The sequence below is a fragment of the Capricornis sumatraensis genome, chromosome 2, assembly GCF_032405125.1.
Source record: "Capricornis sumatraensis isolate serow.1 chromosome 2, serow.2, whole genome shotgun sequence".
Lineage (NCBI taxonomy): Eukaryota > Metazoa > Chordata > Mammalia > Artiodactyla > Bovidae > Capricornis > Capricornis sumatraensis.
In genome coordinates, this window is record NC_091070.1 from 187,187,243 (window position 1) to 187,212,174 (window position 24,932).

The 24,932-nt window shown below is 43.3% G+C and overlaps 1 protein-coding gene and 1 non-coding gene across 9 annotated transcripts in view; one reads left to right on the forward strand and one right to left on the reverse strand.

The window, feature by feature from the left end:
- TRNAG-CCC (transfer RNA glycine (anticodon CCC)) lies at nt 1-73 on the forward strand. Its single transcript has one exon. It is a non-coding gene; the product is annotated as a tRNA-Gly (tRNA).
- The window catches only part of FGGY (FGGY carbohydrate kinase domain containing), a 502,857-nt gene that overhangs the window by 327,766 nt on the left and 150,159 nt on the right, over nt 1-24,932 (reverse strand). The gene's annotated exons all lie outside the window — the stretch shown is intronic.

Sequence of the window (24,932 nt, forward strand, 5' to 3'; positions counted from 1 at the left end):
TCCCTGATGGTCCAGTGGCTAGGACTCTGCACTCCCAATGCAGGGGGCCTATGTTTGATCCCTGGTCAGGGAACTAGATCACATATGCTGCAATTAAGACTTCACATGCAGCAACTAAAGATCCAGCGTGCCACTGCTAAGACCCAGCACAGTCAAATTAATAAATTAACTGACTGATTAAAAATATGTTGAAAAATGTAAATGGCCTAAAAACTTCAATGTAAGGACAGAGATCATCAACTGGACATTTGAAAATGAAACATAAAATTCAATTATATGCTGTCTGTAAGGAACATTCTAAATATAAACATACAAATAGGTTAAAGAGTAAAAAGGTAGAGAAAGATATATCATACAAATGTTAGTAATAAAAAAGAATTATCAGTAACTATACGAATATCAGAAAGTAGACTTGTCAGAACAAGAAACATTACCAGGGAAGAAGGGATACATTACATAGTGATAAAAGGGCCAATCTGTCAAGAAGACTTGTGACTAAAAGAAGAAATGATACTTCTGTAGAATGGCAACTTGAATGCAAGTAAAGTCAGGTTTCTTTTTTCTTTATTTAGCTCAGAACAAACAAGCAGTGTCAAAAGCGCATGTGAAATCAAGGCTTCATGGTGGTATAATTGGATGTGGTTACCTAGGGTGGGGCTTCCCTGGTGGCTCAGTGGTAAAGAAAGAATCTGTCTGCAATACAGGAGAATGCAGGTTCAACCCCTGGGTCAGGAAGATCCCCCGGAGAAGGAGATGGAAACGCACTCCAGGGTTCTTACCTGGGAAATCCCATGGACAGAAAAACCTGGTGGGCTATAGTCCATGGGGTGGAAAAAGAGTTGGACATGACTTAAAGACTAAACACCACCACCCAGGGTTGCCCTTGTTTCTTATACAGGCGTGCCTGAAATTTAGTGGTTTCAGTGGGCAGTGCTAATTAAATAATCGGAGAGACTGAAGAAATCCAGAACTGTGGGCTTGCTGCATTTTACAGTATTTTGGACAAGAGTGTATATGATTGGGTAAGGCCAGGGGTTCTGAAGGATCTACCTCTGAATCATAACAGAACATTATTATTTTATTTCGTTTCATTTCCTGATGTTCTATCTGTTCTTCTGGGGAATTTCAGTATATGAGGCCTGGCCATGACCTCCCACAGCACGGGCCATATCTATCTCATCCGACATGCCATTCCATAGCACCAAGCAGAGTGCCTCTCTGGCAAACTTTGAGCGCTCAATGCATGCTTATTAGGGAATGAATGAGAACTCTAGGAGGTCAGTTATAGAAGGAAATTTTGCGGTTCCTAATCACTTTTGAAAGGTAATGACAAAGAATGCTCAAACTACCACACAATTGCACTCATCTCACATGCTAGTAAAGTAATGCTCAAAATTCTCCAAGCCAGGCTTCAGTAATACGTGAATCGTGAACTTCCTGATGTTCAAGCTGGTTTTAGAAAAGGCAGAGGAACCAGAGATCAAATTGCCAACATCCGCTGGATCATCAAAAAAGCAAGAGAGTTCCAGAAAAACATCGATTTCTGCTTTATTGACTATGCCAAAGCCTTTGACTGTGTGGATCACAATCAACTGTGGAAAATTCTGAGAGAGATGGGAATACCAGACCACCTGACCTGCCTCTTGAGAAATCTGTATGCAGGTCAGGAAGCAACAGTTAGAACTGGACATGGAAAAACAGACTGGTTCCAAATAGGAAAAGGAGTACGTCAAGGCTGTATATTGTCACCCTGCTTATTTAACATTTATGCAGAGTACATCATGAGAAACGCTGGACTGGAAGAAACACAAGCTGGAATCAAGATTGCCGAGAGAAATATCAATAACCTCAGATATGCAGATGACACCACCCTTATGGCAGAAAGTGAAGAGGAACTAAAAAGCCTCTTGATGAAAGTGAAAGAGGAGAGTGAAAAAGTTGGCTTAAAGCTCAACATTCAGAAAACTAAGATCATGGCATCTGGTCCCATCACTTCATGGGAAATAGATGGGGAAACAGTGGAAACAGGGTCAGACTTTATTTTTTGGGGCTCCAAAATCACTGCAGATGGTGACTGCAGCCATGAAATTAAAAGATGCTTACTCCTTGGAAGGAAAGTTATAACCAACCTAGATAGCATATTCAAAAGCAGAGACATTACTTTGCCAACAAAGGTCCGCCTAGTCAAGGCTATGGTTTTTCCAGTAGTCATGCATGGATATGAGAGTTGGACTGTGAAGAAAGCTGAGTGCCAAAGAATTGATGCTTTTGAACTGTGGTGTTGGAGAAGACTCTTGAGGGTTCCTTGGACTGCAAAGAGATCTAACCAATGCATTCTGAAGGAGATCAGCCCTGGGATTTCTCTGGAAGGACTGACTCTAAAGCTGAAACTCCAGTACTTTGGCCACCTCATGCGAAGAGTTGACTCATTGGAAAATACTTTGATGCTGGGAGGGATTAGGGGCGGGAGGAGAAGGGGACGACAGAGGATGAGATGGCTGGATGGCATCACTGACTCGATGGACGTGAGTCTGAGTGAACTCCAGGCGTTGGTGATGGACAGGAAGGCCTGGCGTGCTGCGATTCATGGGGTCGCAAAGAGTCGGACACGACTGAGTGACTGAACTGAACTGAATCACTTTTCAATTATTTGTATTCTAAGGCCCAAATCTTTAGCTATTGCCTTCTATACAGGTCCTAAAGGAGACAGAAGTAAGATCCCTGGAGGGTCCAAGGGCAGTAGCAGACTCCTGGGCTGCTTGTACAGACCATCCCCCTCCACAGAACACAGACAGCTCTGAAAATGCATTGTGCCTTCCTTCCAGATTGAGCTGGTGTAGTGTATTCTTGGTTATCAAAATACTCATAGCTTTGGGACTCTGAAATGGTAATGGACTTTGAAATGTGTGAAACAGCATGATACGTAACTGCATGATCTTAATTACATAAAAATCGATGCTTAGTTGTGAAAATAAACAAATGAAACCTAGAAGAACACATCAAAGGGTAAACTGCTTGTGATTATGAATGACTTTGTTTTTTGCTTATGTTTTTTGTTTCTCATTATGTACATGCTAAGAAATAAATGTTATCTTAAAAACCTTAAAAAAAAGAAAAAGAAAGAAAATGCACTGTGCCTACCTCACACAGCTCCCATCTCCTATTTCCCTAGACACAAAAACATGCCAAATCTCAAATACATCTACTTTCCTTTTCTGATAAATGAAAAACAAGGAGACCTTCAGAGAAAGACATCAGATTGACTAGACACAACTTATGCTCCCTTTAAAAATTTCAATAAAATGGCAGTGGAAGAAAATTTCAAAAAGGCAAAACTCTACCATGTAAAGAAGACAGGACAAAAGATGACAGTAGCAGAACTCTAAGAGCTAGAAGGAGAAGGCACTGGCACCCCACTCCAGCACTCTTGCCTGGAAAACCCCATGGATGGAGGAGCCTGGTAGGCAACAGTCCGTGGGGTCGCTAAGAGTCAGACGCGACTGAGCAACTTCACTTTCACTTTTCACTTTCATGCACTGGAGAAGGAAATGGCAACCCACTCCAGTGTCCTTGCCTGGAGAATCCCAGGGACGGGGGAGCCTGGTGGGCTGCCATCTATGGGGTTGCACAGAGTTGGACATGACTGAAGTGACTTAGCAGCAGCAGCAGCAAGAGCTAGAAAATATGGATGGATGAGTAGTAACTCACTCAGTAGACTTGTAAATATAAAAATTAAGGAACAGTGGAAAAAACCCAGAAGTACAATTACCCTAAAGAGATTCAGACAAGTTCAGGACATGGTGGTACGAGGTGCCTCTGAAAAGCGGGGATAAAGTGGAGCTAAAATCAAAGGGCTTCCCAGCTGGTGCACATGGGATTCTTTACAGTTAGTGTGCCAATGAAGGGGATACAAGAGATGTAGGTTCATTCCTTGGGTTGGGAAGATTCCCTGCAGAAGGAGATGGTGACCCATGGTATTCTTGGTGGAAAATTCTACGGACAGAGGAGACTGGCGGGCTACAGTGCATGGGGCAGCAGAGTTGGACACGACTGAACGACTAAGCATACACACAAAATCAACAGGATGGTTGAGAGCTGTGTAAGAGGAAACTAGAACCACCCCACCCTGCCATGCGCCCTCATGATGAGCAACCTGGATGCCATCTCCCCCATACCCTGAAGAAGATTCAGGTCCACCCAAGGCCCAGATAAGAGCAGGGGGCATCCTGACAAGAACAGAGATGAAGTAAGGCCCTGCCTTTGTGCAGGTGAGCCTTCAGGATCCTTTCCCCAACTCAGCTCCCAGAGATCTGGCTGCCAGGTTTATACACTGAAAATTCGTTTTGGGGGAATCTAGCCTGACACAAGAAAAAAACCTAAAGTTAGTTGGGAAGACAGAGGGTGTAGAAAGGATAGGCCAGCCAGATGACTCAGATCTTAAGAGGATTGAAATGACACAATGTAAGTAAAGACCATTTTTCATGATCAATAGTGGGAATTCTATAATTATCATCACTATTAAAAAAATTAATTAAAAAAATATTACTGTGGGCTTACTACGGACATACCAGAGTATTTCCAGGCTGGCAGAAGCCCCCAGACTCTGGGAGAAACAAAGAGAAAGTATCACCAAGATTCCGGCCAGACTCCTGAGACCATGAACAGTCTGAGTCAGAACAAGGAGAACTTTTGACTTTCTTGCTTTTACCCAGAGCAAGGCACACATCAAAAGCACATGCCTGCTGAGTTCCAGGGGTCTGATCATTATCACATATTTCTCCAACATGATTTTATAAAAATGAAGTCGGCTATGCTGCATTATTTATAAGCGGTTCACTGTATTGACGCTGCCAGGCCCCCACTTTCAAGGGAAACCTTTTGTTCTCTGCTTGGGGAAGGAAGGGCCTGGAGAGTCTCAATAGAACAAGCGAGTGGATAACAGAATAATTAGAGCTGAGGGTAGGGATAAATTACCAAGATGTTCCTGGCTGCGGCATTCAGTACATCCCAGGCCTATGAAGGCTCTGTTTTTCCAAGCCATACAAGAGACCAAGTTACTAGCACTGAAGATACAGCTCATGGGGAGATATGACTTGAATGGGATTGCTAATTGTATCACCAAAGGGACCAAGAGGGCCTTATTTCTGAAGAAATACCACTGCACCATCAGAGTTGCTCCTGTTAAAGAGCTGTCAGACTCCAGGCTTGTTACTATTGGCTCTGCACTTCATCAAGACTTGCTGACAGGTCAGACTGAAATAATATATGCCATGAGGCAAGGCAGGGCAATATTAAATTGCCTTTTCAGTTAGGCTTGCCTATAATATAGTTTGAAGGTGGCCATGACAATACAGGAAGCATGAAAGAGCTGAATACATGATCAAGTGCAGGGAGCTTTCCCATGCCCCAAGAGAGCGAGACTGAAGATCCTAAGGATCCTAGGGTTCTGGCCAAAACATTCCAAGATCCTGATAAAGCCCATGGGTGCCGGGATTTGGATTTTTCCCCTAAAGAATAAGAATGATGACAATTAGATGATGACTAAAAAGAAGTGAAGAGCTCAAGAAACATAGAGCTCCGGGAGCAAATGGATTGTTGCCTTATGTTTCCTGTGAGGATGGTTTGATAAAAGTCACCCTGTTAAGGAGATGCATACCATAGGCAGGGACACAAGGCCAACAATGAGATGCTCTCTCAAGATGGGGAAATTAAGACTGCTTTTGAGAGTTCAGCTGTTATGTTAATTCATGATGAATTGGAGTCCAAATCTGCAAAAATTTCCTAAAAAGACAAAATGGGTTCCAGGACCTTTAAGGCTCCCAGTCACCAGACTGACAGCATAATGATGGTCAAGAAAAAATGTCAGTCAGATGGATGGCTGGTCTGCATGAGTGAGGAAGAGGCAGGAGCAGAAGAGGGAAAGGCAGAGATCAGTGTCAACGGGGGGAGGGAGGAAATTTCCAGGTAGAAAGAACCACATTTGCAAGAGGCTGAAAGTGGGAAACAGGAGAGCGCAAAGCACACCTCAGACAGTCTCTCCATGCAAACGTCAAGGGCTGAGCAGCTTCCCCAAATAGGAAAAGGAACAAAAAGACCATTCACTCCCTCCGTCCTGCATTCACTAACAATTATTTAGTAAGCTCTTTATGTATACCAAAAAGAGATATTGTCTCTTCCTTCATGGGGCTTAGAATCTAGCAAAAGGGAAAAATCCATGAGGGGCTCAAATTTCTAATAAATACTATGCTGCTGCTGCTGCTGCTAAGTTGCTTCAGTCGTGTCTGACTCTGTGCGACGGCAGCCCACAGGCTCCCCCGTCCCTGGGATTCTCCAGGCAAGAACACTGGAGTGGGTTACCATTTCCTATGAAGGGTCAGTAAAATAAAGAAGGATTACAGGGTGTACATAGAGCTTACGGTATCGAAAGACATGGAGAACAAGAATTTATATCCTATCTCAGGTTCTTCCATTAAAGGGGCAGGACTTGGGCTCAAGGGTTTCCACTGGCGGATACTAGAGCTGCTGCTGCTAAGTCACTTCAGTCGTGTCCGACTCTGTGCGACCCCATAGCCCACCAGGCTCCCCCATCCCTGAGATTCTCCAGGCAAGAGCACTGGAGTGGGGTGCCATTGCCTTCTCTGATCCTAGAGCTAAAGGGCATCAAAATGGGCCTTCCTTTTCATGGAACCATCCTCAGATTTTTCCCTCTCCTCCTGCCTCTGGTTTGCCTCTGCCATTGCCTTGAAGCCTTCTCCATTCTGGTGATGCTGGGTTTCTAACTCAATCATTTCAGGCTTACATTGACCTATATACACTATCATGTGTAAAACAGAGAGTTAGTGGAAAGCTGCTCTATAACACAGGAAACCCAGTCTGGCACTCTAGGATGACATAGAGGGGTGGATGGGGGGGTGGAGGGGTGGATGGGGGGGTGGAGGGGTGGGTGGGGGGGTGGTAAGGAAGGTTTAAGAGAGAGGGGATATGGGGATATGTATATGTGTATATATATATTTTAGCTATTGTTCAGTTGTGTCTGACTTTTTGTGACCCCATGGACCAGTCCATCCTAAAGGAGATCAGTCCTGCGTGTTCACTGGAAGGACTGATGTTGAAGCTGAAACTACAATACTTTGGCCACCTGATGTGAAGAGCTGATTCATTTGAAAAGACCCTGATGCTGGGAAAGATTGAGGGCAGGAGGAGAAGGGGATGACAGAGGATGAGATGGTTGGATGGCATTACCGATGGGTTTGGGTGAACTCCAGGAGTTGGTGATGGACAGGGAAGCCTGGCCTGCTGTGGTTCATGGGGTTGCAAAGAGTCAGACAAGACTGAGCAACTGAACTGAACTGATGGACTACAGCATGCCAGGCTTCCCTGTCCTTCACTATCTACTGGAATTTGCTCAAACTCATGTCCATTGAGTCAATGATACCAACCAACCATCTCATCCTCTGTCGCATACATGTATAATTATGACTGATTCGAGTTGCTGTATGGCAGAAACAAATACAACACTATAAAGCAATTTTCCTCTAATTAAAAATAATTTTTTTTAAAAAAGAACAGAAACTGTTATGATTTGGGGAATTTCATTGGATTGGCCAAATAAGAAAAACTATTTTATTTCTTGGGCATGAAACTTGATCTCAGCCTTTAGGCTCTGGTCATCTGAAGATTCACCACTGATTCCTGTTCTAGTGGGCTTCCCTGGTGGCTCAGTGGTAAAGAATCTGCTTGCCAATGCAAGATACGCAAGTTTGATCCCTGGGTTGGAAAGATTCCCTGGAGAAGGAAATGGCAACTCACTCAGTATTTTTGGCTGGGAAATCTCATGGGCAGAGAAGCCCAGTAGGCTACAGTCCATGGGGTTGCAAAAGAGTCAGACACAACTTAGAGACAAAAAAACAAATCCCCTTCTAGCTCTTTCAAACCTCTTGGTTTCAAGGTCCCAGACTCTGCTGCTGGCTTCCTCCGTAAGGTCTATCCTAGTAAGGATATGAGGTTATTGATACCAAGATCTATTTCCAATCATATCTGTATCCTAGCATAACTTGGAAGAGACTGTAAGGACATACAGACCTATCGCAGTCTGACTCAGAAGGGAGTCCTTTCCCAAACGTTTTATAAGTTCCAATACTAAAGTATCTCTTCCAAGGTTAACTCATTTTAGCCTATCCTATTACAGGACAACACACTGTGTATTAATGAAGACAGACAGTGGTGTCTATACAATCCTTATCTCTCAACATTCCTCAGTCCTAATGGCATCCCAAATGTGCCATTTGTTAAGCTGAGCACTGGACTGATCCAAAGTTATCTAAAGCACACACATCAGTAAGTCTGCAATCCAATGCTACAGACAAGACATACGTGAAAAAGAGCAAAGCTATTCTAATGCAACTCCTTGGTAGGGAGGGAAGCAAGGAAAAGAGAGTTACATTAATATATGGTTATTCAAGGCTGCTCTGCTGTGAAGATAATTTAAGATTCCTGGCAGAGGATGAGAAAGAGGCAGATTCGAATGGCTCCTGCCAAGTGGCCCCATGGATTCCTTTATTTCATTTGGCCTTTTGGTTAGTAGGCCTTTGGAACACCCAACAAACCTTATCTTAACTCAAGAATACTTTTCAATGTAAATAAATGCATAAACAAATTATAAAAACAATCTTTCCTTGATAAGCCGGGATTACCTTTGCAAATCCCCTTAGTAATAACAACAAGTATACTATGCTATAGTTTAACATAGTACTTACCATACTCTAGGCACTCAACAAACATGTTTTACTTTATCTTTTATGAGACACTGACAAGACATAGTGTCTTTTGAAAGCCACAGTGTCTTCTTTTACAATAAACATTCCAAAGTGCTACACTTGATTTTTCTGTCCAGTCCTGAAAATGGCAGATCTTTGCTTCTAGTTTTCTTTCTCTATCAGGTTTGGTTTGGTCTTTAGAAATGATGCTACTCTTCTCCCATGGTGCAAAATGCACAAGTGTTTGGAGACTTCTTTCTTTGTTCTCCTTTTGCCAGGACTCATTGTACTCCAGGTACTGAGGATGCCAAAATGAGGATGACCACAGTGATAAGCGGAAGTCACCATGGTGATGCTAGTACCCTTCTCAGCAATCACGTCAACTGTGCTAGCAACTGAGGAGCTGCCTGCTTACTTACTTGCAGAGCTGAGAGTTTTAACATCAAGTAGTAGCTCTCTAGAACAAAGAAGAGAGAGCCGGGTTAAGACTTTTCAAACAAGACAAAGAGGAGAAAACACTAAAAGAAACAGATGGCATCCAGAAACAATGCTGGAGAGAGTGTGAAGAAAAGGGAACTCTCTTGCAAACTGTTGGTGGGGATGTAAACTGGTACAGCTACTAAGGAGAACAGTATGGAAGCGCCTTAAAAAATCAAAAAAGAGTTATCATATGATCCAGCAATCCCATTCCTGGACATATATCTGGAGAAATCTATAATCCAAAAAGATATATGCGTGCATCTCGCCAATGTTACTGCAGCACTATTTACAATAGTCAAGACATGGAAGTAACCTAAATATCCATCCACAGAGGAGTGAATAAAGAAGATGTGGTACATTTATACAATATTAAGAAGCGAGAAATGCTGCCATTTGCAGGAACATGGATGGTCCTAGAAAATATCATACTAAGTGATGTCAGACAGAGAAAGACAAATGGCACATGCTATCACTTTAATGTGGAACCGAATTAAAAGTGATACAAATGAGGTTACAGAACAGAAACAGACTTGTAAATATTGTAAACAAACTTACAGTTACCAAAGGGGAAAGAGACATGGAATGGGGGGACAAATCAGGAGCTTGGGATAAACATATACACATCACTACATGTCAGACAGGTAACCAACAAAGACCTACTGGAGAGCACAGGGACCTCTACTCAGTATTCTGTGATGACCTATAAGAGAAAAGAACCTAAAAAGTAGTGACTATATGCATATGCATAACTGAATATCTTTGCTGTCTCTGAAACTAATACAACATTGTAAATCAACTATAATCCAATAAAATTAAAATTTTTAAAAAGAGTTGGTGAACTATAAGTATAGCCTTGAAGTTTCCATAACTTTCAAGATATTATCATTTCTAAAAAAAGGAAGGAAAGGAAAGGAACAGAAAAGGGAAAATGAAATGGAAATGGAAAAGAAAAAGAAGCAAACAAAAGTGTGCCCTTAAATCTAGGTTCTCAAAGGATGAACTGGCAGAACACAGAGGGTTTTCAGGACATTGAAGCTACTCTGTATGATTCTATAATGTTATTGTTGTTCAATCCGTCAGCTGTGTCTGACTCTGTGACCCCATGGACTGCAGCATGCCAGGCTTCCCAGTCCTTCAGTGTCTCTCAGAGGTTGCTCCATCTCATGTCCATTGAGTCAATGATGACATTCAACCATCTCACCCTCTGTCCTCCCCTTCTCTTTCTGTCCTCAATCTTTCCCAGCATCAGCGTCATTTCCAATGAGCTGGCTCTTCACATCAGGTGGCCAAAGTGTAGACATGTATCTATATAATTCTATAAATGCAGACACATATCTATATTTGTTCAAACTCATAAAATGTGCAACACCAAGAGAATATTAATGTTAGTCATGGATATAGGGTGACTGTAATGTGTCACTATAAGTTCATCAATTGCAAGAAACGTACCACTCTAATGGCGGAATGCCGATATGCAGGTGTTAGCAAAGGGGTATATGGAAGTCTTTGTACCTCTGATCGTTTTTTTCTGTATACCAACAACTGCTCTAAAAAATAGCCTATTAAAAACAATGATGACAACAACTTCAGTTCTCAATGTTCTTCAGGGGTCAAGATCAAGAAACTGACTGGCATAACCCACATGTCAGCTCTTCAAAAGGAAGATACAAACAGACTGGCTATTAACGTCAGGAAAATGGGAATTTTGTGACTTAGCCATTTAGGCCATTTATATTATAAATAGCACCTCTCTAGCTTCAGGGAGTTTACAGTCTCTCAGGGGAACAGCACATCCCAAGATCACCCAGCTAACATGAGGATAGAAAGTGGACCCCAACAGCTTCAGAGCCATGTCCTTAACAAAACACACTGCTTCTAGGGAACATACCATTTGCATGACACTGACTGGGGTAGGGGCGCATTTCACAGGTGAAATATAAGGTATAGAAGAGGAACAACAGAGGAAAGAAGAAGACACCCTCCTTGGGGCTCTTAAGGACACTTTCCTCAGAGGAGGAGTTTGAGCTGTGAGCCCTGAAATGTGAATAGGATTTCATCGGCGGGGCAGAGGCTGTGGAAGAGATGTTTCAGGCAGAGTGAAGGTACTGAGGCATTCAGTTCAAGCATGATCATGCCATTAGATGGGAGACAGAACACCTGACCTCCTCGGGGCTCCTCTAGTTTTTTGGTCTGACAGAATGTGGTCCACTGGAGAAGGGAATGGCAAACCACTTCAGTATTCTTGCCTTGAGAACCCCATGAACAGTATGAAAAGGCAAAATGATAGGATACTGAAAGAGGAACTCCCCAGGTCGGCAAATGCCCAATATGGTACTGGAGATCAGTGGAGAAATAACTCCAGAAAGAATGAAGGGGTGGAGCCAAAGCAAAAACAATACCCAGTTGTGGATGTGACTGCTGATAGAAACAATATCTGATGCTGTGAAGAGCAATATTGCATAGGAACCTGAAATGTCAGGTCCATGAATCAAGGCAAATTGGAAGTGGTCAAATAGGAGAAGGCAAGAGTGAACGTCAACATTCTAGGAATCAGCGAACTAAGGTGGACTAGATTGGGTGAATTTAACTCAGATGACCATTATATCTACTATTGTGGGCAGGAATCCCTTAGAAGAAATGGTCAACTAGCTATCATGGTCAACAAAAGATTCCAAAATGCAGTACTTGGATACAATCTCAAAAATGACAGAATGATCTCTATTCATTTCCAAGGCAAACCATTCAATATCACAGTAATCCAAGCCTATGCCCCAACCAGTAACGCTGAAGAAGCTGAAGTTGAATGGTTCTATGAAGACCTACAAGACCTTTTAGAACTAACACCCAAAAAAGACATCCTTTTCATTATAGGGGACTGGAATGCAAAAGTAGAAGTCAAGAAACACCTGGGGTAACAGGCAAATTTGGCCTTGGAGTATGGAATGAAGCAAGGCAAAAGCTAATAGAGTTTTGCCAAGAAAATGCACTGGTCATAGCAAACACCCTCTTCCAACAACACAAGACTCTACAAATGGACATCATCAAACGGTCAACACTGAAATCAGACTGATCATATTCTCTGCAGCCAAATATGCAGAAGCTATATAGAATCAGCAAAAACAAGACTGGTAGCTGACTGTGGCTCAGATCATGAACACTGATTGCCAAATTCAGACTTAAATTGAAGAAAGTAGGGAAAACCACTAGACCATTCAGGTATGACTTAAATCAAATTCCTTATGCTTATACAGTGGAAGTGACAAATAGATTTAAGGGACTAGATCTGATAGAGTGCCTGATGAACTATGTATGGAGGTTCGTGACAGTGTACAGGAGACAGGAATCAAGAACATCTCCAAGAAAAAGAAATGCAAAAAAGCAAAATGGCTGCCTGAGGAGGCCTTACAAATAGCTGTGGAAAGAAGAGAAGCGAAAAGCAAAGGAGAAAAGGAAAGATATAAGCATCTGAATGCAGAGTTTCAAAGAATAGCAAGGAGAGATAACAAAGCCTTCCTCAGCAATCAATGCAAAGAAATAGAGGAAAAGAACAGAATGGGAAAGACTAGAGATCTCTTCAAGAAAATTAGAGATACCATGGGAACATTTCCTGCAAAGATGGCCACAATAAAGGACAGAAATGCCATGGACCTAACAGAAGCAGAAGACATTAAGAAGAGATGGCAAGAATACACAGAAAACTGTACAAAAAAGATCTTCACGACCCATAATTGTGATCACTCACCTAGAGCCAGACATCCTGGAATGTGAAGTTAAGTGGGCCTTAGAAAGCATCACTAGCAACAAAGCTAGTGGAGGTGATGGAATTCCAGTTGAGCTCTTTTAAATCCTGAAAGATGATGCTGTGAAAGTGCTGCACTCAATATGCCAGCAAATTTGGAAAACTCAGCAGTGGCCACAGGACTGGAAAAGGTCAGTTTTCATCCCAATCCCAAAGAAAGGCAATGCCAAAGAATGCTCAAACTACCGCACAATTGCCCTCATCTCACATGCTAGTAAAGTAATGTTCAAAATTCTCCAAGCCAGGTTTCAGCAATAAGTGAACCGTGAACTTCCAGATGTTCAAGCTGGTTTTAGAAAAGGCAGAGGAACCAGAGATCAAATTACCAACATCCGCTGGATCATTGAAAAAGTGAGAGAGTTTCAGAAAAACACCTATTTCTGCTTTATTGACTATGCCAAAGCCTTTGACTGTGTGGATCACAATCAACTGTGGACAATTCTGAAAGAGATGGGAATACCAGACCACCTGACCTGCATCTTGAGAAACCTGTATGCAGGTCAGGAAGCAACAGTTAGAACTGGACATGGAACAACAGACTGGTTCCAAATAGGAAAAGGAGTATGTCAAGGCTGTATACTGTCACCCGCTTATTTAACTTCTACATGGAGTACATCATGAGAAACGCTGGGCTGGAAGAAGCACAAGCTGGAATCAAGATTGCCGAGAGAAATATCAATAGCCTCAGATATGGAGGTGATACCATCCTTATGGCAGAAAGTGAAGAGGAACTAACAGCCTCTTGTTGAAAGTGAAAGAGGACGGTGAAAAAGTTGGCTTAAAGCTTAACATTCAGAAAATGAAGATCATGGCATCTGGTCCCATCACTTCATGGAAAACTGATAGAGAAACAGTGGAAACAGTGGCTGACTTTATTTTTCTGGGCTCCAAAATCACTGCAGATGGTGATTGCAGCCATGAAATTAAAAGACGCTTACTCCTTGGAAGAAAAGTTATAACCAACCTAAATAGTATATTCAAAAGCAGAGACATTACTTGGCCGACTAAGGTCCATCTAGTCAAGGCTATGGTTTTTCCAGTAGTCATGTATGGATATGAGAGTTGGACTGTGAAGAAGGCTGAGCACCGAAGAATTGATGCTTTTGAACTGTGGTGTTGGAGAAGACTCTTGAGAGCCCCTTGGACTGCAAGGAGATCCAACCAGTCCATTCTGAAGAAGATCAGCCCTGGGATTTCTTTGGAAGGAATGATGCTAAAGCTGAAACTCCAGTACTTTGGCCACCTCATGAGAAGAGTTAACTCTTTGGAAAAGACTTTGATGCTGGGAGGGATTGGGGGCAGGAGAAGAAGAGGATGAAAGAGGATGAGACGGCTGGATGGCATCACTGACTCGATGGACATGAGTCTGAGTGAACTCCAGGAGTTGGTGATGGACAGGGAGGCCTGGCGTGCTGCGATTCATAGGGTTACAAAGAGTTGGACATGACTGAGCAACTGAACTGAACTGAACTCCTTGGAAGGACAGTTATGACCAACCTAGATAGCATATTCAAAAGCACAGATATCACTTTGCCAACAAAGGTCCGTCTAGTCAAGGCTATGGTGTTTCCAGTGGTCATTTATGGATATGAGTGTTGGACTGTGAAGAAAGCTGAGCGCCGAAGAATTGATGCTTTTGAACTGTGGTGTTGAGAGTCCCTTGGATTGCAAGGAGATCCAACCAGTCCATTCTGAAGCAGATCAGTCCTGGGTGTTCACTGGAAGGACTGATTCTAAAGCTGAAACTCCAAATCTTTGGCCACCTCATGGAAAGTGTTGACTCATTGGAAAAGATCCTGATGCTGGGAGGGATTGGGGGCAGGAGGAGAAGGGGACAACAGAGGATGAGATGGCTGGACGGCATCACCAACTCGATGGACATGAGTTTGAGTAAACTCTGGGGGTTGGTGATGGACAGGGAGGCCCGGCGTGCTGCAATTCATGAGGTTGCAAACAGTTGGACATAACTGAGCAATTGAACTGAACTGAAGAGGAAGGGATTACTGATCATGTACAAAGTCTAGATCAGACATGATGATGCTCCCCAGCACTTCATTTTCTTTATCCTTGAGCCAAATAACAGTAGTAGTTATCTGATAAATTAATTCACATAATGCTTGTAGCACACCACCTGGTACATAGCATGTAAACAATGAACAGGAGTCATTTATGTTCTCGTTGTTTTCATTACCACTACCACCATCATCATCTCATAGCTACCTCTTATCAACAAAATACTAACAAAAGAAATACTCAAATGAAAACTTGCTTCGAGACAACACTAAGAATACTACAGAGAAATAAGCTGGGTTTTCAGCTCTATGTTGATGAACATTAACTGAACTAAATGAAATAATAACCTAAGCAACCCAGCTCACTCTTGCTCAATTCAATATACAATTGGGTTAAAAACCAAATTTTTATTCCATATCTGGCATACCAATATCAGACCCAAACTATGTCCCCTCAGCAAAGTTGGGGCAAAACCAGTAAGAATACTCCATGCATTTCTGGAGAAATTCATTCATTCCCAGACACAATTTTGCCACCACTAAGCATGGTGTCACAGAGATACAGAGGCAAGTACTAGATCTCCTCCCTCAAACAGCTCAGAGAGAAGAAGGAAACATAGTCATATAAAGGGAAATGCAAAAAGCAAGGAAAGAAGGGTTTTACTGAGTGTATATGAAAGCTCTAGAAGAGCACAGAAGCCTTGAAAAATTAACACCATGTATATATTCTAGAAACCTTGATAAAATACATGAGAAAAATTAAAAATGTGCCTGAGATACATGTCCCAGGGAACCTAGAGTGAGGACTACTAAGTTGCCTATTCTCTGGTTCAAACAAGCTGCAGTCCCCTGAATAGGTCCTGTTTCCACTCACTTCTCTGCGTGACATGGAGTTCCCTTTGTCTGAGACACCCTTACCCTGCGGACGCTTCGTAAATCTTAATCACCTACCAATATTGATCTTTTGGGAGTTTGTCCAAGGGTGTGTTACTCACTCCTCCATGGGGCTTCCCTTGTCCCCATCCCAGCATGTACTGCACTATGATTGTCTGCTAAATTGTTTCCCACTCGACTGCAAACTACATACACAGTCTTTTGGACTTTTTGGTCCACACAGAAGACATTGAGTAAATGTCTGTTGATTCAATATTATCACTGATGTCTTTAGCCTGCACACATACACATTTCATTCCTGTATTGGAAGTCTCCAGTGCTGAACTGGAGTTCTACCACTGCAACTCAGTCCATATGTTGAGGTTTTAAGTGCATTCAAACTAAAAACAAACAAAACAACCAACCCATGAAAGGGGGCCCAGAGACCTCTGCTCAATTACAAGTCCATATCCTTGATAAACTAAATACAGAAAGGAAGTTGCTTGCTTGCTATTCTTTTTAATAACTAGCACAAAGGAGCTCATGGGGTTTCTTAATAGAGAAACCATACAAAAAGGTAAAAGGGCACTTACAGTGTACCATGTTCTTTTTAAAATCTCCTTTAAAATGATCATGTGTTTTTCTAATTGAGAAAGGCTTATTTATAAACCAGATCTGAAGAAAAAAATCCATGGCCTAAATTTGCTCTGTTTCCCATGTGCATCATTTCTATTTCTTTTGAACCTTGCAAAGCAGTTTATGACAAACAAATCATGTCTTGTAAATTAAGCAACTGGAGAATCTGAGATGAGAATGGTTGATGGCAGGCTTAGAAAGAAACCATCATATATCACACATAGTCTCAGTATTTCAGTTACTCACCAACCTGGCTGGATCCACTGATTTTAATGGTGTGAGACGTATTTCCAGGTACATCTGAAATCAATGATCACTTACTAATCATACCTAGCCTAAAGCTTGTTTTTAGGCAAAAGACCAATAAATTAAGAGTGTAGCATTCAATCGTTTGGAAATGGAGAACGGAAAGGAATGTCAGATGGAAGGGAGAATTACACCAGGGGAAGAGAAGGATGTGGAATGATGGAATAACCATCTTTGGAAAGGGAAATATTTTCAGTTGAAAGCAGCTGGTTTCCATTTCTATGAAAGCAATGAGCATAAATTTCAGTAAGGGAGGATTCAGATTAACTGAGAGAACACTGCCTAACTTACAAGACTAGAAGACGTGATGAGTTGGTATGAGATGACATTCTCCTTTAAAGGGATCTTTGCAAAAGGACAGCCATATCGGTTTCAGGTGGCTGAGGAACTGTCTGAAGAGAAGGGAATGGATCACATAGATGACTTCTAGTTTCTATCCTTATTACTGTTATTCTGGTCCCAAGATTCTGTGATTCATTTTATTTACTGTAAAGCCAACCTCTTGGATCTCAACAAAAGAACAATTCTGAAGGGTAACGTTTCTGAGAATTTTGAATTCATGAAGATGGTTGTGCTGAATTTATGGGCTTATTTAAATAAAAGCACACAGGCTTCCTTTCAAATTGCAATTTAATAAAATATATTGAGTGGCTATGAAGTGCAAATTCTGTGGGAAGTGTCAGGAGCATGGAGATAAAACATGAGTTTCAGTCCTCAGCCCAATGAAGCAGAGAAAATGAGCCCATGAATTACTGTGATGTAAGTGAGACTAATAAGTAGCATGACAGAAATCCAAACCATAGGGCAACAAAATAAAATAAAAGAAAAACAGAAAGGAGACATGCAGTTGGGCTGTCAAACACTGGGAAGAATTTGAGGAAGAAGTAACCTATGAAGTTGGTTAAAAAGTCATAAGATGGTAAATGTTATAAATATTATAGACAAAGACACAGAAGTATGAATATCTGAATCATGCCTGGGAACAGGGAATGGCGTTGTTTAAACTGAACAAAGGTTGCTGTTGGGAAGTAATAAGAAAGAAAACTTGAAAGTGGGCTTGGGTCATAGAAGTGACCCAGTATGTAAATCTCTGAAGGTGAGGCTAGAGATATTCATTATCCTTAGGTCAAAATAAAGTCATTTCCTAATTATTTTCCCCTCAACTGGAAGAAGTCAGATCAAATTTATTATGATTTTTTTTAAACAGAATTCCTGATATTCAAAGTTACAGTTCAGACAATTAACAAACAGCTGTTAAACACACACACAATCTTTGGTTCCCAGCCACTTAATGCATCCATAAGGAGCCCATACGGATTGGACTGCCTAGTGGAGGACCAGCTAATGGAACGGCTGTGGCACTTTCAGTAAGGGTTTAAAAATATTACCACAGTAGATACCTGATTCTGAACAATCTTTCCAACTAGAAGCAGAGAAACATCACTGTCAGCTATTTGGGGAAAGAAAAACAAAAAACAAACTATGATATGCCTAAACCTTAGAGCTGGCCAATTCTGCAGGATTTGCAAAACATTCTGGGTTTCTAATGAATAAAGAAAGAAGAGAATAAGTTCCCAACTGGTACTTCAGTTCAGTTACCTCTCAAGAAAACACAAGAATGTTTCAGGATGCTGTGTAATCTTATGGAAAAAGCAGAGGTTTTGGAAATGGGTAGGCCTGGATTGAAATTTTAGTTCTGCCACTTGCTGTGTGATTAGGCATGGGCAACTCTCTGAACCGCTCCGTCTTCTCACTTCTAAGGTGGGGTAATGACATTGAATGTGAAACCTTATTGTGAAGAACAGATATACTGTAAAGGACTTCCTGGTGCAGCAACTGACCCAGGCAGGCCCTCATTAACAACACCTAGTATTACAGTAATCCTTATTCTTCACCTTCACTTGGCACATTTAAACACTCACATACATCACACACATCACACACACACACACACACACACACACACACACACATATAACATATGCCTCCTGAAATCTATCTGTCAAACCTTATGGAAAATTTCAATAAATTAAATAAGTTCTTCTGAAACCCTGAGATCTCTCCTTGACTGGTGCAGAGACCACATGGGAAGGGTCGGTTTTACATCATCACACAATTCTCCTGTCAGTCCATAAACTGGCTTAGATTCCATCCAGTCAGTCTGTTCCCCTGAGCTTAATAATCCTCTAGCTTGACAAACGGTCTGAAACATTCATGTTTTCAGTGGCATTTACATAAAAACTCCAAAGGAGAACATTTCCAGTGAAATGTCTGTGCTCATCTTGGTCCATGAGCACAATCACTGACATGCATATGTGTGCATGGACGTAATCTCCAGGGCGAGCCACATGTTGGCACATCAGTAACACAGTGTTAACTTGTACCAAGTATTTCCCCAACACTTCCTCCAAGGCAGTCACGAGACCCACTGCTTAGGAACTAGGATGAAGGTGGAATATGCTCAAATATGTTCTTAGTCACTATATTAATGGGTATATGAAATTTCTTTTCTGTTGACTGTTGTGTACCTTTGAAAATTTCCACAATGAAAAGAGGAATCAAGTAAAAGAGGATTTACAGACATGGAGTCTAATGCTGACCTTAGGGAATGTTAATTTGAACAATTCTGTGCCAGTCACTGAAGGAAATAAGATCAACATCCTGCAGCAAGAAAGTCCATGGAATTTTCCAGGCAAGAGTACTGGAGTGGGTTGCCATTTCCTTCTCCAGGGGATCTTCCCAACCCAGGGATCGAACCCAGGTCTCCTGCACTGCAGGCAGACGCTTTACCGTCTGAGCCACCAGGGAAGCAGGGCTGCAGAGCCCAGTGTTTAACATAAAATTACATACCTACTTACAGTCTTCTTAAGTGGGAAAGGTGCAGGGAACCATGAAATCTTATAATATGAGAGGCCCAATTTGCTTGGGGGTGTCAGGGTAGGACTGCTTCGGGAAGTGGCAGGGTGAACAAGCATTGTGCACTGAGGCGTGATGGGGAGGGCAGTGTCCCAGCCAGGAGGACAGCCTGGCTGATAGAAGGAGAAAATGGTGGGGCACCTTTGGCACATCTGATTTTTGCCTCCTAATAGTGCTAGGAAAAAGAAACAGAATTTAAGTAACTGACTCAAAGTTGCACAACCAAAATTACTCACTAATATTCAGTTCAGTTCAGTTCAGTCACTAATATTAGCAACTGTGATTTCTCTTTCAGACCCTCTTCAGCAAATATCAGTTGCCTGACATTTTATACACCCTATGGATGTGTATAGTGAGATGTGTATACTCCAGGTAGCTGTGTTGTTGTAGAAACCAATGGAGTTCTAGGTCTCAAATACTGTCATTAACTAAAAAAGCATGAGCTGGTGTGCTTTCCTTAGTCAGGAATAGGTACAGAAGCCCTGGAGATGAGCTCATGAGCCAGGTCCAGGTCTTACTGTGACTGAGAACAGGCCAGTCCAGGGTGGTGTAGACCTGGGTGTGTAGCTAGTGCCTGGCCTGCAGAGAAGGCTCCACTATGGGGTGGGTTGGGGGATCATCATTCTGACGGCAAGGGAGCGGGTTATTTCTGCTTCACACTTTCCCCTGCAGATTGAATCTCTGTCCAGAACTGCCTTCCTACCACCAATCTAGAATAACGTCACTCAACCTGGTGGTCATCCAGACATCGTCACGTGTAACGCAAATTAAAACACAGGCTCCTCAGGCAACAACAGAGCTCTGAACCTATGCTGCTGCTCAACCTCCCGCGGAAGGAGAGAAGCTACTGGGGAGCTGGAATCACAAGGACTTGGTGAGAGAGTGAGCATGGAGGGGGAGGAGAACAAAGCCTTCAGGGTGTCACCCTGGGCCCTGGATCCTTCTTCAAAGACAAAATCCATGTCTGGAGTTGCCTCTTCAGCTCTAATTAACCAAAGGTCAGGGGGACAAGGGTCTGGGAACCCGGGGCTAGTTGGGACAGGACATGTAAACACCCACCTCCTGTCTGGTTTCCCTTAACCTTTCTCCAAGAACAGTGGCCTTAGGCAATGGGGAATGAAGATCACCCCCAAAGGGCTAATTTTAGTTCTCGTTGTAACATCCAGAGATGAAGCTCTTCCCTTTCCTGTGCTGGGACAAGACAAACACAAAGCTCCTTATCTTCTCTGGTTAACCCGATACAGGCAGACTTCTGCAAAGGACAAGCTCCAGCCTGGGCCATGGAATCTCATCAGTGAGCCTTCTCAAAGAAGAGGGTGGTCATAGCAGATGCAGGTGCTCTTCATTCACCCACTTACTCGACACTCATCCATCTGCATACTCAGTCCCCTGACAAGGACACACTCAGGAAACATACTCAGTTTCCTTAGCATGTACCATCTAACAGGCCTAGCAGCTGACCCTGGGTGCACAGAGATGAGTTAGATGAACTGGCTGCCCTTCCTGGAGGCCTGGGGAGAACAGCCAGAGTCAGACAGTACATCACAAAAATGACTATGTAACGACAGTGGTGATCAGTGCAACGAAGGGTACTTGAGAGGCCTCTGGTCTGGTCCAGGGGCTTGAGGACAGACTCCTGGGGAAGGAGTATTTAAGTTGAAACTTGAAGGATAATGGAAGCTTCAGGAAGAGAACATGGAAAGGGCTGGACCTGCCAGAATGTGGCCTGACTGGGCAGTGGTGATGTCACTGAGGCTAGAGCAGGAGGGGAGGGTGTGCAGAGAACTGGGGGCTGTGAGGCTAGAGGCAACGCAGGGGCAGCATGAAGGTCTATGGCACATACCAAGTGCCAAGTGCTGGGGAGCTAATGTGACAACCAGAGGGGAGGCAATGACAGGTTTCAAGCAAGGCACTTGAAAATCCCAACTGTGCTTTGGTTATCCATATAACATCAGCTGGGTTTCCATTCCTCTGATTCTGCCCGGTGAAGACAGCCTCCTCCCACATCTTGCCTGTTCGATCAACACACAGGTCTTCATCATGTGTCTACTTTGTGCCAACCATGTGTCATCAATGGCATGCAACAGGAAATAGGACAGGTCCTGACATTCTTGGAGCTTACTTCCCAGCAAGGAGCATCAGCCAGGAAAACACATGTGCCAGAGAGGAAACGAGCAGGCTGATGAGGAAGAGAGTAACGTGGGAGGCTGCCTTTGGATGGGGCAGGCTGGGTGGTTCTCTGCAGAGAGGACCCTGGATCTGAGGCCCAAGGAATGATCCTGGTCCCCCAGAAGAAGACTTTGGCAGAAGGGAGGGTGACCGTAAAGCCCGGGGCCTATGCAGCCGAGTAAGTCGAGCTGAGCACAGAGCGTGAGGAGCACAGCTGGCAGAGGAGGGGCATCCCCACGGCACAGGACCTCCTTGGAGTGCGGGTGATGCTGCATGAGCAGCTGGGAGACTGTGAGCGGCCTGATCACAGCGGCTCTGTGATATCACCCAGGCCGCGGTGTGGGGGAGAAACAGCAGGAGGGCTGCGGAAGGAGTGAGACCCAGACGGTGTGCCGTGCTCTGCTGCCGACGGCACATCACGCTGAGTCCCCAGCCAGCGACTGGCTGCACAATCGTGGACAGGCCACCCCACCTCTCTGCATCTTAACTATCCTCCTCTATAGGGGCAATAATACCTCCTACCTCACATGGGACTGCTGTGAGGATTAAATCCAAGCTGTTATTTGTAAAAACAGTGCTTGGCTGCGGGCTCAGTCCATCTCGGCCACTCTCAGGTCCTCACTATTCATTTCCGTCCATCTTTGCTAGTGGACTCTGAGCACCCCATCTGCCCAGCACCGGTCCTACCGTTTATCCTAGGTACTCTGTAAATTAACCAGCAGTCACAAATGGCAGCAGGAAGACTTAAACGGGCCCACAGACACGTTTGCTTTGGCTGATGCACAGACTTCGAAATTCATGGCCACGGATGTCTGCAGGCTGCAGGTGCTCTCCCCAGATTCCCGGGCCCCTCCCCACCTGTCTCGTCTTACACTTGCCAGAGTCTTACATGAGGACTGCCTCTCCACGCACTCAAGTTTGGGACCCTAATAAACACTCTGTGAACTCGTAAAAATATGACTGTTTGGAATCTCTTTCACAAATGTAAGTGACACATAAACCATGGAGTAACTCTCTACCCTTGTCTCCAACCCCCAAGGGGTCAGTGGGCCACAGGGTCTGACTTTCCAACGTGTCTTCATACAGTCATTCGTCAGGTATTTACTGAGTACTTTCTAGGTCCCGGGAACTGGGAGAAAAAGACAGAGTCTACCTCAACTGAACTTTAAACCAGTCCCCACGGACAAGGAGGCTGCAGTCTTCTTGGATATGAGAGGTGCATAATAATAGTATATGACACTGGAGAGTCTAAGCATTTTGCACAGATTATCTTATTTTGTTCTTATAATAACTCTGCAGGGGTAAGTTACTCTCATTTGTAAACAAACGAAGGACCAAGGACGCTAAGTATACTGCCCCAAATGACACAGGCAATAAAGGGCAGATTTTGAATTCCTGTCCCTTGTCATCAATCAAGGCAATGCAAGCATGAAGGTGTTAACTCCATTTATAGAAAAGACATATAAAGTTTTCTCCTTGCAACATGGTACAGGCCTGAGAAAAATAAAGGTGAAAGTGATACCCAGACACTGACCATCACGTGGAGACACAAAGTAGATTGGCTTAGACGGCAGGAAAAGTCATGACAAGGGGTCTGGCAGAGAATAAGGAGAGCCTTGGATTACAACAGAGTTCTCCATGGGCTCCACGTGTCACCAGTGACACATCTGGAAACAGAAAAGAGAAGTCAGGAAACAGAACACGACCCCTGTTTTGCCAGGAGTTACAAAAGCATATTTTTGGGTAAGACGACAATTTTGCCAGGTGGTGCCAGGCCAGAGAGCAGATCTGCACGGCCCAGAGAGCTCTGCCTCCAGAGGGACCCTCTCTAGTCTTTCCCAAAAAGGCCTGGCACACACAGGGAGATCACCACAGCTGCCTCTGCAGACACACTCTGAGTGGAGCAAGACACCTCTCTGCGCGCCAGACACAGAGGCCTGGAAAATACATCAGCGTCTTTGAGAGATTCAGCTGCCTTACCAGTCCTGAGATGTCCTTTCTGGATATGAGCGCTACTCAAGGCTCCTGAGCTGCCACTTGATCTAAATCAGTGGTTCGTAACCAGGGGGATATCACCTCCCAGGGGCCAGCTGGTTGTCTGTGGACATTGTTGGTCTCCCTGACAGAGGGTAAGAGAGCTGTACTACTGGCATTTAGTTTGTGGATGCCAAGGATGGTGCCAAACACTCAACAACACACAACTGCACAGCCGCACAACAAAGAATGAAGATTCTGGAGGACAGAATGAGGCAGGGCAAAGGGTAATACAGTTTTGCCAAGGGAACCCATTGGTCACAGCAAACACCCTCTTCTAACAACACAAGAGAAGACTCTACACATGGACATCACCAGGTGGTCAAAACCGAAATCAGATTGATTACATTCTTTGTAGCTAAAGATGGAGAAGCTCTACACAGTCAGCAAAAACAAGACCGTGAGCTGATTGTGGCTCAGATCATGAACTCCTTGTTATCAAATTCAGACTTAAATTGAAGACAGTGGGGAAAAACACTAGACCATTCAGGTCTGACCTAAATCAAATTCATTATGATTATACAGTGGAAGTGACAAATAGATTCAAGGGATTAGATCAGATAGACAGACTGCCTGAAGAACTATGGACAGAAGTTTGTAACATTGTAAAGGAGGCAGGAATCAAGGCAATCGCCAAGAAAAGAAGTGCAAAAGGCAAAATGGTGGCCTGAGGAGGCCTTACAAATAGCTGTGAAAAGAAGAGAAACGAAAGGCAAAGGAGAAAAGGAAAGATATACCCATTTGAATGCAGAGTTCCAAAGAATAGCAAGGAAAGATAAGAAAGCCTTCCTCAGTGATTAATGCAAAGAAATAGAGGAAAACAATAGAATGGGAAAGACTAAGGAGAGATAAAAAAAAAAGCCTTCCTCAGTGATTAATGCAAAGAAATAGAGGAAAACAATAGAATGGGAAAGACTAGAGATCTCTTCAAAAAAATCAGAGATACCAAGG